Source organism: Somniosus microcephalus, unplaced genomic scaffold (assembly GCF_052327205.1).
Source record: "Somniosus microcephalus isolate GS21.2 unplaced genomic scaffold, FLI_Smic_1.0 unresolved_chr4, whole genome shotgun sequence".
Classification (NCBI taxonomy): Eukaryota; Metazoa; Chordata; class Chondrichthyes; order Squaliformes; family Somniosidae; genus Somniosus; species Somniosus microcephalus.
The window spans coordinates 8,455,636-8,472,323 of record NW_028225182.1 but is presented as its reverse complement, the minus strand read 5'-3'; the positions used below and the strand labels follow the sequence as shown (position 1 = coordinate 8,472,323).

General features: G+C 46.9%; 8 non-coding genes across 8 annotated transcripts; all 8 read left to right on the top strand.

Annotated features, from left to right (window-relative positions):
• Nucleotides 1-1,041: 1,041 nt before the first annotated feature.
• trnal-gag (transfer RNA leucine (anticodon GAG)) lies at nucleotides 1,042-1,113 on the top strand. Its single transcript has one exon. It is a non-coding gene; the product is annotated as a tRNA-Leu (tRNA).
• Nucleotides 1,114-2,809: 1,696 nt separating this feature from the next.
• trnak-cuu (transfer RNA lysine (anticodon CUU)) lies at nucleotides 2,810-2,882 on the top strand. Its single transcript has one exon. It is a non-coding gene; the product is annotated as a tRNA-Lys (tRNA).
• A 2,209-nt stretch (nucleotides 2,883-5,091) lies between these two features.
• trnal-gag (transfer RNA leucine (anticodon GAG)) lies at nucleotides 5,092-5,163 on the top strand. Its single transcript has one exon. It is a non-coding gene; the product is annotated as a tRNA-Leu (tRNA).
• A 1,696-nt stretch (nucleotides 5,164-6,859) lies between these two features.
• Nucleotides 6,860-6,932, top strand: trnak-cuu (transfer RNA lysine (anticodon CUU)). The gene has a single exon. It is a non-coding gene; the product is annotated as a tRNA-Lys (tRNA).
• A 2,209-nt stretch (nucleotides 6,933-9,141) lies between these two features.
• Nucleotides 9,142-9,213, top strand: trnal-gag (transfer RNA leucine (anticodon GAG)). Its single transcript has one exon. It is a non-coding gene; the product is annotated as a tRNA-Leu (tRNA).
• A 1,696-nt stretch (nucleotides 9,214-10,909) lies between these two features.
• On the top strand, nucleotides 10,910-10,982 carry trnak-cuu (transfer RNA lysine (anticodon CUU)). The gene has a single exon. It is a non-coding gene; the product is annotated as a tRNA-Lys (tRNA).
• A 2,209-nt stretch (nucleotides 10,983-13,191) lies between these two features.
• trnal-gag (transfer RNA leucine (anticodon GAG)) lies at nucleotides 13,192-13,263 on the top strand. Its single transcript has one exon. It is a non-coding gene; the product is annotated as a tRNA-Leu (tRNA).
• Nucleotides 13,264-14,959: 1,696 nt separating this feature from the next.
• Nucleotides 14,960-15,032, top strand: trnak-cuu (transfer RNA lysine (anticodon CUU)). The gene has a single exon. It is a non-coding gene; the product is annotated as a tRNA-Lys (tRNA).
• The last annotated feature ends 1,656 nt before the right edge of the window (nucleotides 15,033-16,688 follow it).

Below are 16,688 nucleotides of genomic sequence, written 5' to 3'. Positions count from 1 at the left end.
GGAGCGAAAGGATTTGAATTGCAAAGGAGCAGGCATGAGAGGCTGCGTTGATGTGCGTGCTGCCAGTAGGCTGGCTGCAGCTTGTCTAGTGCTTAGGATACGGCGCTCTCACCGCCGCGGCCCGGGTTCGATTCCCGGTCAGAGAACAGTGTGTTTTGGGGCTGTTTGAATTGCCACCATCCAACGCACCTTTACGGAGCAATGCTCCGCTCCTGATTCAACTTTCCACACCGCTGCTCAACATCACTCTTCATATAGCGATACAAAATACACATCCTTGATTTCTGTAAAATGCGTGCTGTTTCAAAGTCAGCAGGAATTGATTTCTGTCAAATTTAGACTGGCTGACTTTAAATGTTGCCAACATTTAGCTGCAGCTCACAGTGTCAGGGCAGTCACGGTTTTCATCAGTCTTCCGTGTATCTTCTTGCCCACTGCACCTCCCAACAAACTTAGCTTATCACAGGCACGGCTATCGATTAATTCATTGCCAGTGTGAGAAATGTAAACTTTGAAACTTACCAACGTGTGCAAGCCTGTAATCAGAGAGTCCGTGGCCCGTGATAACTTGAGCATTAAGATGTTCATTAGCCCTTCCTGTATTGCTCAGTAGCCCACTGTGTGAGGAATTAAGAACCACGGGCATTTTCACTGCTGTGTCGGGCTCAGCACCATACCTGCAGCTGAAGATTGAACTTGATTTGGCTCGTGATCAGTGCGGCTCAGTGAGACTTCGGCCCGTCTCTCCCTTCACAACCCATCAGTGTGGAGAAAAGAACAGGGAATTTTACACATGTGTTGTGCTCTGTAACTTTATTTGAACATGTCATTGCATTTCACGCTGTGTCCAACACGGTGAGGTCCCCCGTGCTGTGTCAGCATTGTATCTTTATCAACGCTGCAGCTTTACATTAACACAACCTGAGCTCCGAGATCTGGTCGGGTCACATTGCCCGAAGTGAGGAATGAGCGAGAGGGGCAATTCCACCCGGGGATAGAAAATCCGCCAGAAGAACGACAGAATACAGCCTTGAATGCGAAGCCAAAATAGCTCAGTTGGGAGAGCGATAGACTGAGGATTTAAAGGTCCCTGGTTCGATCCCGGTTTCGGCAGATTTTAGTTAGTTTCTGTCTCCTTCACTACAAGAGGAGCGAATGAAGAGAAATTTTACGCTCCTGATGCCGCGTTTCCTAAACGAATGGGAGTGAAACCACATCGGACATGCTGGATCCGGCTCCAACCGTCCGCTGCAGGTTCGAATCCAGTCGGGGTCCCGCCGTCTGCTTTTATACCGGAACAGTATTTGTGGGAGGGGCTGTGGTGGGATAGTAAATTTTAGAATGAGGTTTGTTAGACCATAGAGCTGCCTTTCTGTTAGTTTCGATTTACACTCTGCCCAGTTGTATATACGAACAGTTAACAATGTTTAACCGATGCAGTGTGTTCAATGATTGTGCAGTAACTCGGTCACCCAGTGTGAGGCTGAAAGACAATCTCGCAGCCTGGGTTCGAGCCTGGCCAACGAGAGCGTTGTGGCCGGGTAGCTCAGTTGGTGAAAGCCTGGTGCTAATAACGACAAGGTCGCGATTTCGATCCCCGTACTGGCCATCAGGATGTTTTCATAATTTTACGCTTTTCCCGCACATTTCAAATACAAACTTTATAAGGAAGCCAATGCACACAGACTCTCATGGGGGATTTATTTGGATAACATCCATTGCACCTTTGCCACCGGGGCTGAGAGACACATCTTTCTGTTTATTTGTCTTTCTGGGTTTGCTGTTGAATGTTGAACAGGCGGCCTGTTCCCGATAAGGGTAACAGACAGGTAATAGACAGACAGAGCAGCTCTGACCACGCGAGATGGGCAAAAGCCTTCAGTTCAGGACAAATGCATCAATGAAATGTTCGCCGGCACCGAGAGAGACAACATCCAGAGAAAACCACTGAAGGAAATCGATTTCAAGTGGATGCCTACCCGCACTTGGTGCCGTGCTTTCGCGAACACGTCTTTTGTGTTCTCATGTAAAAAGTATCATTTTGTCCGAACAGTTTGCCTGGCACAAAAGGATCTGAATTGCACTGGAGCAAGCAGGAAACACTGCGTTGCTGTGCTTGCTGGCAGGAGACTTGCAGCTTTTCTGGTGATCTAGTGGTTAGGATTCAGGCACCTTCATCTGCCGCGGCCCGGGTTCGATTCCCGGTCAGGCAACAGTGCGTTTTGGGGCTGTTTGAATTGCCGCCATACAACGCTGAAATAGCTCATTTGGGAGATCGATTAGATTTGAACATGCAGACTTTCGGATCTGGAGTCAGATGCGCTACCGCTGCGCCATGAGGTCCACAACATAAGCACGAATGTTCGTAGTTTGTATACATACACGTTCCACAAACACTGTTTCATTCCTCCTGCCTTCTCCTGATTCCTCAGTATCATGCACAAAAGCGCCTGATGCCCTCATTTGTTTAAAGCAACAAGCAGACACAAACACAGGTATTCATTCAAAATCTACCCGCAGGTGGCCACAGACACAATAAACAGAGCCAGAGAGACAGACAGAATCGGGAATCTCCGGGAAATAGACAAGAGATATTGACAAGGACTAAAGCGATTTGCGATCAGAAATTTGCCTGAACCCCTGTGGTTAATGAAAGGGATTTTGCTGCTTGAGTTCCTTATACGCCTTGGGCTTCTGGAGAACTTGTTTCGTAGTTTGCAGAAACGCGGCTCAGACATGCTGTTGTGACCGGGCCGGAGCCACAAGGTTCCTGACTGCAATCAGCGACAAGGCAATATGGCATCAACAGGCCCGGCTAGCTCAGTCGGTAGAGCATGAGACTCTTAATCTCAGGGTCGTCGGTTCGAGCCCCACGTTGGGCGGTAGTTATAATGTTAAACTTTTATGTTGCTTTCAAAGCGTCATTAATTAAGCGATATCCTTGTTTTGCACAATGAAAGAAATGCGAACTGAGAAAATACTGCAGATGCTGGAAATATGAATTGAAACAGAAAATGCTGGAGATACTCAGCAGGTCAGGCAGCATCAGCGAAGAGAGAAACAGAGGTAACGTTTCAAGTCGATAACCTTTCGTCAGAACTGGAAAAAAAAGGTAATGGAACAGATTTTTAAGCAGTGCAGGGGATTCAATGAGATCATGGCTGATCTCCTGCCTCAATTCCACTCCCCGGCCCTATCGCCATATCCCTTGATGCCCTTACCAGTCAGAAATCACCCACTTCTGTTTTGAATATACCCAATAACTGAGCCTCCACAGCACTCTGGGGAAGAGAATTCCAAAGATTCACCACTCTCTGTGTGAAGAAATGTCTTCTCTCAGTCCTGAATGGCCTAACCTTTATCCTGAGGCTGTGTCCGCTGGTTCTAGACTCCCCAGCCAAGGGAATCATTCTCCCAGCATCCAACCGATCAAACCCTGTAATAATTTTGCATGCTTCATGAGATCCCCTCTCATTCTTCCGAATTCAAGAGATTACAGGCCTAGTTTACTCAATCTCTTAACACAACCGCTTCCCCGAGGCATGGCTAGTTCTGGAGCACACGCTTTTAGTGCTGCAGACGGAGTGTTGTCGGAGCTCATTGCATTTGCTGTAACTAATGAGCTCAGCTGTTTCTTAATATCGCTTGGAATTAATCAAATTGAATGAAGTCTGGCTTCTCTCAGGATGGTTACAGACACTTCAGCTTTGTCTTTTGTATTCATCCATCTTTTCTGTTTATTTACTCTATCTTATCGTTTTCTTGATTTTAAAACCCTCTGTCAAATTTCCTCTTAGCCGTCTATGCTCTAAGGAGAACAGCTCCAACTTCTCTGGTCTATCCACGTAACGGCAATCGTTCATCACTGGAACCAATGAAGTACAAATGCATCAATGAATTGTTCACCCATCACCGAGAGAGACAACATCCAGAGAAAAACACAGGAGGAAATCGATTTCAAGTGGATGCCTACCCGCACTTGGTGCCGTGCTTTCGCGAACCCGTCTGTTGTGTTCGCATGTAAAAAATATAATTTTGTCCGAACAGTTTGGAGCGAAAGGATTTGAATTGCAAAGGAGCAGGCATGAGAGGCTGCGTTGATGTGCGTGCTGCCAGTAGGCTGGCTGCAGCTTGTCTAGTGCTTAGGATACGGCGCTCTCACCGCCGCGGCCCGGGTTCGATTCCCGGTCAGAGAACAGTGTGTTTTGGGGCTGTTTGAATTGCCACCATCCAACGCACCTTTACGGAGCAATGCTCCGCTCCTGATTCAACTTTCCACACCGCTGCTCAACATCACTCTTCATATAGCGATACAAAATACACATCCTTGATTTCTGTAAAATGCGTGCTGTTTCAAAGTCAGCAGGAATTGATTTCTGTCAAATTTAGACTGGCTGACTTTAAATGTTGCCAACATTTAGCTGCAGCTCACAGTGTCAGGGCAGTCACGGTTTTCATCAGTCTTCCGTGTATCTTCTTGCCCACTGCACCTCCCAACAAACTTAGCTTATCACAGGCACGGCTATCGATTAATTCATTGCCAGTGTGAGAAATGTAAACTTTGAAACTTACCAACGTGTGCAAGCCTGTAATCAGAGAGTCCGTGGCCCGTGATAACTTGAGCATTAAGATGTTCATTAGCCCTTCCTGTATTGCTCAGTAGCCCACTGTGTGAGGAATTAAGAACCACGGGCATTTTCACTGCTGTGTCGGGCTCAGCACCATACCTGCAGCTGAAGATTGAACTTGATTTGGCTCGTGATCAGTGCGGCTCAGTGAGACTTCGGCCCGTCTCTCCCTTCACAACCCATCAGTGTGGAGAAAAGAACAGGGAATTTTACACATGTGTTGTGCTCTGTAACTTTATTTGAACATGTCATTGCATTTCACGCTGTGTCCAACACGGTGAGGTCCCCCGTGCTGTGTCAGCATTGTATCTTTATCAACGCTGCAGCTTTACATTAACACAACCTGAGCTCCGAGATCTGGTCGGGTCACATTGCCCGAAGTGAGGAATGAGCGAGAGGGGCAATTCCACCCGGGGATAGAAAATCCGCCAGAAGAACGACAGAATACAGCCTTGAATGCGAAGCCAAAATAGCTCAGTTGGGAGAGCGATAGACTGAGGATTTAAAGGTCCCTGGTTCGATCCCGGTTTCGGCAGATTTTAGTTAGTTTCTGTCTCCTTCACTACAAGAGGAGCGAATAAAGAGAAATTTTACGCTCCTGATGCCGCGTTTCCTAAACGAATGGGAGTGAAACCACATCGGACATGCTGGATCCGGCTCCAACCGTCCGCTGCAGGTTCGAATCCAGTCGGGGTCCCGCCGTCTGCTTTTATACCGGAACAGTATTTGTGGGAGGGGCTGTGGTGGGATAGTAAATTTTAGAATGAGGTTTGTTAGACCATAGAGCTGCCTTTCTGTTAGTTTCGATTTACACTCTGCCCAGTTGTATATACGAACAGTTAACAATGTTTAACCGATGCAGTGTGTTCAATGATTGTGCAGTAACTCGGTCACCCAGTGTGAGGCTGAAAGACAATCTCGCAGCCTGGGTTCGAGCCTGGCCAACGAGAGCGTTGTGGCCGGGTAGCTCAGTTGGTGAAAGCCTGGTGCTAATAACGACAAGGTCGCGATTTCGATCCCCGTACTGGCCATCAGGATGTTTTCATAATTTTACGCTTTTCCCGCACATTTCAAATACAAACTTTATAAGGAAGCCAATGCACACAGACTCTCATGGGGGATTTATTTGGATAACATCCATTGCACCTTTGCCACCGGGGCTGAGAGACACATCTTTCTGTTTATTTGTCTTTCTGGGTTTGCTGTTGAATGTTGAACAGGCGGCCTGTTCCCGATAAGGGTAACAGACAGGTAATAGACAGACAGAGCAGCTCTGACCACGCGAGATGGGCAAAAGCCTTCAGTTCAGGACAAATGCATCAATGAAATGTTCGCCGGCACCGAGAGAGACAACATCCAGAGAAAACCACTGAAGGAAATCGATTTCAAGTGGATGCCTACCCGCACTTGGTGCCGTGCTTTCGCGAACACGTCTTTTGTGTTCTCATGTAAAAAGTATCATTTTGTCCGAACAGTTTGCCTGGCACAAAAGGATCTGAATTGCACTGGAGCAAGCAGGAAACACTGCGTTGCTGTGCTTGCTGGCAGGAGACTTGCAGCTTTTCTGGTGATCTAGTGGTTAGGATTCAGGCACCTTCATCTGCCGCGGCCCGGGTTCGATTCCCGGTCAGGAAACAGTGCGTTTTGGGGCTGTTTGAATTGCCGCCATACAACGCTGAAATAGCTCATTTGGGAGATCGATTAGATTTGAACATGCAGACTTTCGGATCTGGAGTCAGATGCGCTACCGCTGCGCCATGAGGTCCACAACATAAGCACGAATGTTCGTAGTTTGTATACATACACGTTCCACAAACACTGTTTCATTCCTCCTGCCTTCTCCTGATTCCTCAGTATCATGCACAAAAGCGCCTGATGCCCTCATTTGTTTAAAGCAACAAGCAGACACAAACACAGGTATTCATTCAAAATCTACCCGCAGGTGGCCACAGACACAATAAACAGAGCCAGAGAGACAGACAGAATCGGGAATCTCCGGGAAATAGACAAGAGATATTGACAAGGACTAAAGCGATTTGCGATCAGAAATTTGCCTGAACCCCTGTGGTTAATGAAAGGGATTTTGCTGCTTGAGTTCCTTATACGCCTTGGGCTTCTGGAGAACTTGTTTCGTAGTTTGCAGAAACGCGGCTCAGACATGCTGTTGTGACCGGGCCGGAGCCACAAGGTTCCTGACTGCAATCAGCGACAAGGCAATATGGCATCAACAGGCCCGGCTAGCTCAGTCGGTAGAGCATGAGACTCTTAATCTCAGGGTCGTGGGTTCGAGCCCCACGTTGGGCGGTAGTTATAATGTTAAACTTTTATGTTGCTTTCAAAGCGTCATTAATTAAGCGATATCCTTGTTTTGCACAATGAAAGAAATGCGAACTGAGAAAATACTGCAGATGCTGGAAATATGAATTGAAACAGAAAATGCTGGAGATACTCAGCAGGTCAGGCAGCATCAGCGAAGAGAGAAACAGAGGTAACGTTTCAAGTCGATAACCTTTCGTCAGAACTGGAAAAAAAAGGTAATGGAACAGATTTTTAAGCAGTGCAGGGGATTCAATGAGATCATGGCTGATCTCCTGCCTCAATTCCACTCCCCGGCCCTATCGCCATATCCCTTGATGCCCTTACCAGTCAGAAATCACCCACTTCTGTTTTGAATATACCCAATAACTGAGCCTCCACAGCACTCTGGGGAAGAGAATTCCAAAGATTCACCACTCTCTGTGTGAAGAAATGTCTTCTCTCAGTCCTGAATGGCCTAACCTTTATCCTGAGGCTGTGTCCGCTGGTTCTAGACTCCCCAGCCAAGGGAATCATTCTCCCAGCATCCAACCGATCAAACCCTGTAATAATTTTGCATGCTTCATGAGATCCCCTCTCATTCTTCCGAATTCAAGAGATTACAGGCCTAGTTTACTCAATCTCTTAACACAACCGCTTCCCCGAGGCATGGCTAGTTCTGGAGCACACGCTTTTAGTGCTGCAGACGGAGTGTTGTCGGAGCTCATTGCATTTGCTGTAACTAATGAGCTCAGCTGTTTCTTAATATCGCTTGGAATTAATCAAATTGAATGAAGTCTGGCTTCTCTCAGGATGGTTACAGACACTTCAGCTTTGTCTTTTGTATTCATCCATCTTTTCTGTTTATTTACTCTATCTTATCGTTTTCTTGATTTTAAAACCCTCTGTCAAATTTCCTCTTAGCCGTCTATGCTCTAAGGAGAACAGCTCCAACTTCTCTGGTCTATCCACGTAACGGCAATCGTTCATCACTGGAACCAATGAAGTACAAATGCATCAATGAATTGTTCACCCATCACCGAGAGAGACAACATCCAGAGAAAAACACAGGAGGAAATCGATTTCAAGTGGATGCCTACCCGCACTTGGTGCCGTGCTTTCGCGAACCCGTCTGTTGTGTTCGCATGTAAAAAATATAATTTTGTCCGAACAGTTTGGAGCGAAAGGATTTGAATTGCAAAGGAGCAGGCATGAGAGGCTGCGTTGATGTGCGTGCTGCCAGTAGGCTGGCTGCAGCTTGTCTAGTGCTTAGGATACGGCGCTCTCACCGCCGCGGCCCGGGTTCGATTCCCGGTCAGAGAACAGTGTGTTTTGGGGCTGTTTGAATTGCCACCATCCAACGCACCTTTACGGAGCAATGCTCCGCTCCTGATTCAACTTTCCACACCGCTGCTCAACATCACTCTTCATACAGCGATACAAAATACACATCCTTGATTTCTGTAAAATGCGTGCTGTTTCAAAGTCAGCAGGAATTGATTTCTGTCAAATTTAGACTGGCTGACTTTAAATGTTGCCAACATTTAGCTGCAGCTCACAGTGTCAGGGCAGTCACGGTTTTCATCAGTCTTCCGTGTATCTTCTTGCCCACTGCACCTCCCAACAAACTTAGCTTATCACAGGCACGGCTATCGATTAATTCATTGCCAGTGTGAGAAATGTAAACTTTGAAACTTACCAACGTGTGCAAGCCTGTAATCAGAGAGTCCGTGGCCCGTGATAACTTGAGCATTAAGATGTTCATTAGCCCTTCCTGTATTGCTCAGTAGCCCACTGTGTGAGGAATTAAGAACCACGGGCATTTTCACTGCTGTGTCGGGCTCAGCACCATACCTGCAGCTGAAGATTGAACTTGATTTGGCTCGTGATCAGTGCGGCTCAGTGAGACTTCGGCCCGTCTCTCCCTTCACAACCCATCAGTGTGGAGAAAAGAACAGGGAATTTTACACATGTGTTGTGCTCTGTAACTTTATTTGAACATGTCATTGCATTTCACGCTGTGTCCAACACGGTGAGGTCCCCCGTGCTGTGTCAGCATTGTATCTTTATCAACGCTGCAGCTTTACATTAACACAACCTGAGCTCCGAGATCTGGTCGGGTCACATTGCCCGAAGTGAGGAATGAGCGAGAGGGGCAATTCCACCCGGGGATAGAAAATCCGCCAGAAGAACGACAGAATACAGCCTTGAATGCGAAGCCAAAATAGCTCAGTTGGGAGAGCGATAGACTGAGGATTTAAAGGTCCCTGGTTCGATCCCGGTTTCGGCAGATTTTAGTTAGTTTCTGTCTCCTTCACTACAAGAGGAGCGAATGAAGAGAAATTTTACGCTCCTGATGCCGCGTTTCCTAAACGAATGGGAGTGAAACCACATCGGACATGCTGGATCCGGCTCCAACCGTCCGCTGCAGGTTCGAATCCAGTCGGGGTCCCGCCGTCTGCTTTTATACCGGAACAGTATTTGTGGGAGGGGCTGTGGTGGGATAGTAAATTTTAGAATGAGGTTTGTTAGACCATAGAGCTGCCTTTCTGTTAGTTTCGATTTACACTCTGCCCAGTTGTATATACGAACAGTTAACAATGTTTAACCGATGCAGTGTGTTCAATGATTGTGCAGTAACTCGGTCACCCAGTGTGAGGCTGAAAGACAATCTCGCAGCCTGGGTTCGAGCCTGGCCAACGAGAGCGTTGTGGCCGGGTAGCTCAGTTGGTGAAAGCCTGGTGCTAATAACGACAAGGTCGCGATTTCGATCCCCGTACTGGCCATCAGGATGTTTTCATAATTTTACGCTTTTCCCGCACATTTCAAATACAAACTTTATAAGGAAGCCAATGCACACAGACTCTCATGGGGGATTTATTTGGATAACATCCATTGCACCTTTGCCACCGGGGCTGAGAGACACATCTTTCTGTTTATTTGTCTTTCTGGGTTTGCTGTTGAATGTTGAACAGGCGGCCTGTTCCCGATAAGGGTAACAGGCAGGTAATAGACAGACAGAGCAGCTCTGACCACGCGAGATGGGCAAAAGCCTTCAGTTCAGGACAAATGCATCAATGAAATGTTCGCCGGCACCGAGAGAGACAACATCCAGAGAAAACCACTGAAGGAAATCGATTTCAAGTGGATGCCTACCCGCACTTGGTGCCGTGCTTTCGCGAACACGTCTTTTGTGTTCTCATGTAAAAAGTATCATTTTGTCCGAACAGTTTGCCTGGCACAAAAGGATCTGAATTGCACTGGAGCAAGCAGGAAACACTGCGTTGCTGTGCTTGCTGGCAGGAGACTTGCAGCTTTTCTGGTGATCTAGTGGTTAGGATTCAGGCACTTTCATCTGCCGCGGCCCTGGTTCGATTCCCGGTCAGGAAACAGTGCGTTTTGGGGCTGTTTGAATTGCCGCCATACAACGCTGAAATAGCTCATTTGGGAGATCGATTAGATTTGAACATGCAGACTTTCGGATCTGGAGTCAGATGCGCTACCGCTGCGCCATGAGGTCCACAACATAAGCACGAATGTTCGTAGTTTGTATACATACACGTTCCACAAACACTGTTTCATTCCTCCTGCCTTCTCCTGATTCCTCAGTATCATGCACAAAAGCGCCTGATGCCCTCATTTGTTTAAAGCAACAAGCAGACACAAACACAGGTATTCATTCAAAATCTACCCGCAGGTGGCCACAGACACAATAAACAGAGCCAGAGAGACAGACAGAATCGGGAATCTCCGGGAAATAGACAAGAGATATTGACAAGGACTAAAGCGATTTGCGATCAGAAATTTGCCTGAACCCCTGTGGTTAATGAAAGGGATTTTGCTGCTTGAGTTCCTTATACGCCTTGGGCTTCTGGAGAACTTGTTTCGTAGTTTGCAGAAACGCGGCTCAGACATGCTGTTGTGACCGGGCCGGAGCCACAAGGTTCCTGACTGCAATCAGCGACAAGGCAATATTGCATCAACAGGCCCGGCTAGCTCAGTCGGTAGAGCATGAGACTCTTAATCTCAGGGTCGTGGGTTCGAGCCCCACGTTGGGCGGTAGTTATAATGTTAAACTTTTATGTTGCTTTCAAAGCGTCATTAATTAAGCGATATCCTTGTTTTGCACAATGAAAGAAATGCGAACTGAGAAAATACTGCAGATGCTGGAAATATGAATTGAAACAGAAAATGCTGGAGATACTCAGCAGGTCAGGCAGCATCAGCGAAGAGAGAAACAGAGGTAACGTTTCAAGTCGATAACCTTTCGTCAGAACTGGAAAAAAAAGGTAATGGAACAGATTTTTAAGCAGTGCAGGGGATTCAATGAGATCATGGCTGATCTCCTGCCTCAATTCCACTCCCCGGCCCTATCGCCATATCCCTTGATGCCCTTACCAGTCAGAAATCACCCACTTCTGTTTTGAATATACCCAATAACTGAGCCTCCACAGCACTCTGGGGAAGAGAATTCCAAAGATTCACCACTCTCTGTGTGAAGAAATGTCTTCTCTCAGTCCTGAATGGCCTAACCTTTATCCTGAGGCTGTGTCCGCTGGTTCTAGACTCCCCAGCCAAGGGAATCATTCTCCCAGCATCCAACCGATCAAACCCTGTAATAATTTTGCATGCTTCATGAGATCCCCTCTCATTCTTCCGAATTCAAGAGATTACAGGCCTAGTTTACTCAATCTCTTAACACAACCGCTTCCCCGAGGCATGGCTAGTTCTGGAGCACACGCTTTTAGTGCTGCAGACGGAGTGTTGTCGGAGCTCATTGCATTTGCTGTAACTAATGAGCTCAGCTGTTTCTTAATATCGCTTGGAATTAATCAAATTGAATGAAGTCTGGCTTCTCTCAGGATGGTTACAGACACTTCAGCTTTGTCTTTTGTATTCATCCATCTTTTCTGTTTATTTACTCTATCTTATCGTTTTCTTGATTTTAAAACCCTCTGTCAAATTTCCTCTTAGCCGTCTATGCTCTAAGGAGAACAGCTCCAACTTCTCTGGTCTATCCACGTAACGGCAATCGTTCATCACTGGAACCAATGAAGTACAAATGCATCAATGAATTGTTCACCCATCACCGAGAGAGACAACATCCAGAGAAAAACACAGGAGGAAATCGATTTCAAGTGGATGCCTACCCGCACTTGGTGCCGTGCTTTCGCGAACCCGTCTGTTGTGTTCGCATGTAAAAAATATAATTTTGTCCGAACAGTTTGGAGCGAAAGGATTTGAATTGCAAAGGAGCAGGCATGAGAGGCTGCGTTGATGTGCGTGCTGCCAGTAGGCTGGCTGCAGCTTGTCTAGTGCTTAGGATACGGCGCTCTCACCGCCGCGGCCCGGGTTCGATTCCCGGTCAGAGAACAGTGTGTTTTGGGGCTGTTTGAATTGCCACCATCCAACGCACCTTTACGGAGCAATGCTCCGCTCCTGATTCAACTTTCCACACCGCTGCTCAACATCACTCTTCATATAGCGATACAAAATACACATCCTTGATTTCTGTAAAATGCGTGCTGTTTCAAAGTCAGCAGGAATTGATTTCTGTCAAATTTAGACTGGCTGACTTTAAATGTTGCCAACATTTAGCTGCAGCTCACAGTGTCAGGGCAGTCACGGTTTTCATCAGTCTTCCGTGTATCTTCTTGCCCACTGCACCTCCCAACAAACTTAGCTTATCACAGGCACGGCTATCGATTAATTCATTGCCAGTGTGAGAAATGTAAACTTTGAAACTTACCAACGTGTGCAAGCCTGTAATCAGAGAGTCCGTGGCCCGTGATAACTTGAGCATTAAGATGTTCATTAGCCCTTCCTGTATTGCTCAGTAGCCCACTGTGTGAGGAATTAAGAACCACGGGCATTTTCACTGCTGTGTCGGGCTCAGCACCATACCTGCAGCTGAAGATTGAACTTGATTTGGCTCGTGATCAGTGCGGCTCAGTGAGACTTCGGCCCGTCTCTCCCTTCACAACCCATCAGTGTGGAGAAAAGAACAGGGAATTTTACACATGTGTTGTGCTCTGTAACTTTATTTGAACATGTCATTGCATTTCACGCTGTGTCCAACACGGTGAGGTCCCCCGTGCTGTGTCAGCATTGTATCTTTATCAACGCTGCAGCTTTACATTAACACAACCTGAGCTCCGAGATCTGGTCGGGTCACATTGCCCGAAGTGAGGAATGAGCGAGAGGGGCAATTCCACCCGGGGATAGAAAATCCGCCAGAAGAACGACAGAATACAGCCTTGAATGCGAAGCCAAAATAGCTCAGTTGGGAGAGCGATAGACTGAGGATTTAAAGGTCCCTGGTTCGATCCCGGTTTCGGCAGATTTTAGTTAGTTTCTGTCTCCTTCACTACAAGAGGAGCGAATGAAGAGAAATTTTACGCTCCTGATGCCGCGTTTCCTAAACGAATGGGAGTGAAACCACATCGGACATGCTGGATCCGGCTCCAACCGTCCGCTGCAGGTTCGAATCCAGTCGGGGTCCCGCCGTCTGCTTTTATACCGGAACAGTATTTGTGGGAGGGGCTGTGGTGGGATAGTAAATTTTAGAATGAGGTTTGTTAGACCATAGAGCTGCCTTTCTGTTAGTTTCGATTTACACTCTGCCCAGTTGTATATACGAACAGTTAACAATGTTTAACCGATGCAGTGTGTTCAATGATTGTGCAGTAACTCGGTCACCCAGTGTGAGGCTGAAAGACAATCTCGCAGCCTGGGTTCGAGCCTGGCCAACGAGAGCGTTGTGGCCGGGTAGCTCAGTTGGTGAAAGCCTGGTGCTAATAACGACAAGGTCGCGATTTCGATCCCCGTACTGGCCATCAGGATGTTTTCATAATTTTACGCTTTTCCCGCACATTTCAAATACAAACTTTATAAGGAAGCCAATGCACACAGACTCTCATGGGGGATTTATTTGGATAACATCCATTGCACCTTTGCCACCGGGGCTGAGAGACACATCTTTCTGTTTATTTGTCTTTCTGGGTTTGCTGTTGAATGTTGAACAGGCGGCCTGTTCCCGATAAGGGTAACAGGCAGGTAATAGACAGACAGAGCAGCTCTGACCACGCGAGATGGGCAAAAGCCTTCAGTTCAGGACAAATGCATCAATGAAATGTTCGCCGGCACCGAGAGAGACAACATCCAGAGAAAACCACTGAAGGAAATCGATTTCAAGTGGATGCCTACCCGCACTTGGTGCCGTGCTTTCGCGAACACGTCTTTTGTGTTCTCATGTAAAAAGTATCATTTTGTCCGAACAGTTTGCCTGGCACAAAAGGATCTGAATTGCACTGGAGCAAGCAGGAAACACTGCGTTGCTGTGCTTGCTGGCAGGAGACTTGCAGCTTTTCTGGTGATCTAGTGGTTAGGATTCAGGCACTTTCATCTGCCGCGGCCCTGGTTCGATTCCCGGTCAGGAAACAGTGCGTTTTGGGGCTGTTTGAATTGCCGCCATACAACGCTGAAATAGCTCATTTGGGAGATCGATTAGATTTGAACATGCAGACTTTCGGATCTGGAGTCAGATGCGCTACCGCTGCGCCATGAGGTCCACAACATAAGCACGAATGTTCGTAGTTTGTATACATACACGTTCCACAAACACTGTTTCATTCCTCCTGCCTTCTCCTGATTCCTCAGTATCATGCACAAAAGCGCCTGATGCCCTCATTTGTTTAAAGCAACAAGCAGACACAAACACAGGTATTCATTCAAAATCTACCCGCAGGTGGCCACAGACACAATAAACAGAGCCAGAGAGACAGACAGAATCGGGAATCTCCGGGAAATAGACAAGAGATATTGACAAGGACTAAAGCGATTTGCGATCAGAAATTTGCCTGAACCCCTGTGGTTAATGAAAGGGATTTTGCTGCTTGAGTTCCTTATACGCCTTGGGCTTCTGGAGAACTTGTTTCGTAGTTTGCAGAAACGCGGCTCAGACATGCTGTTGTGACCGGGCCGGAGCCACAAGGTTCCTGACTGCAATCAGCGACAAGGCAATATTGCATCAACAGGCCCGGCTAGCTCAGTCGGTAGAGCATGAGACTCTTAATCTCAGGGTCGTGGGTTCGAGCCCCACGTTGGGCGGTAGTTATAATGTTAAACTTTTATGTTGCTTTCAAAGCGTCATTAATTAAGCGATATCCTTGTTTTGCACAATGAAAGAAATGCGAACTGAGAAAATACTGCAGATGCTGGAAATATGAATTGAAACAGAAAATGCTGGAGATACTCAGCAGGTCAGGCAGCATCAGCGAAGAGAGAAACAGAGGTAACGTTTCAAGTCGATAACCTTTCGTCAGAACTGGAAAAAAAAGGTAATGGAACAGATTTTTAAGCAGTGCAGGGGATTCAATGAGATCATGGCTGATCTCCTGCCTCAATTCCACTCCCCGGCCCTATCGCCATATCCCTTGATGCCCTTACCAGTCAGAAATCACCCACTTCTGTTTTGAATATACCCAATAACTGAGCCTCCACAGCACTCTGGGGAAGAGAATTCCAAAGATTCACCACTCTCTGTGTGAAGAAATGTCTTCTCTCAGTCCTGAATGGCCTAACCTTTATCCTGAGGCTGTGTCCGCTGGTTCTAGACTCCCCAGCCAAGGGAATCATTCTCCCAGCATCCAACCGATCAAACCCTGTAATAATTTTGCATGCTTCATGAGATCCCCTCTCATTCTTCCGAATTCAAGAGATTACAGGCCTAGTTTACTCAATCTCTTAACACAACCGCTTCCCCGAGGCATGGCTAGTTCTGGAGCACACGCTTTTAGTGCTGCAGACGGAGTGTTGTCGGAGCTCATTGCATTTGCTGTAACTAATGAGCTCAGCTGTTTCTTAATATCGCTTGGAATTAATCAAATTGAATGAAGTCTGGCTTCTCTCAGGATGGTTACAGACACTTCAGCTTTGTCTTTTGTATTCATCCATCTTTTCTGTTTATTTACTCTATCTTATCGTTTTCTTGATTTTAAAACCCTCTGTCAAATTTCCTCTTAGCCGTCTATGCTCTAAGGAGAACAGCTCCAACTTCTCTGGTCTATCCACGTAACGGCAATCGTTCATCACTGGAACCAATGAAGTACAAATGCATCAATGAATTGTTCACCCATCACCGAGAGAGACAACATCCAGAGAAAAACACAGGAGGAAATCGATTTCAAGTGGATGCCTACCCGCACTTGGTGCCGTGCTTTCGCGAACCCGTCTGTTGTGTTCGCATGTAAAAAATATAATTTTGTCCGAACAGTTTGGAGCGAAAGGATTTGAATTGCAAAGGAGCAGGCATGAGAGGCTGCGTTGATGTGCGTGCTGCCAGTAGGCTGGCTGCAGCTTGTCTAGTGCTTAGGATACGGCGCTCTCACCGCCGCGGCCCGGGTTCGATTCCCGGTCAGAGAACAGTGTGTTTTGGGGCTGTTTGAATTGCCACCATCCAACGCACCTTTACGGAGCAATGCTCCGCTCCTGATTCAACTTTCCACACCGCTGCTCAACATCACTCTTCATACAGCGATACAAAATACACATCCTTGATTTCTGTAAAATGCGTGCTGTTTCAAAGTCAGCAGGAATTGATTTCTGTCAAATTTAGACTGGCTGACTTTAAATGTTGCCAACATTTAGCTGCAGCTCACAGTGTCAGGGCAGTCACGGTTTTCATCAGTCTTCCGTGTATCTTCTTGCCCACTGCACCTCCCAACAAACTTAGCTTATCACAGGCACGGCTATCGATTAATTCAT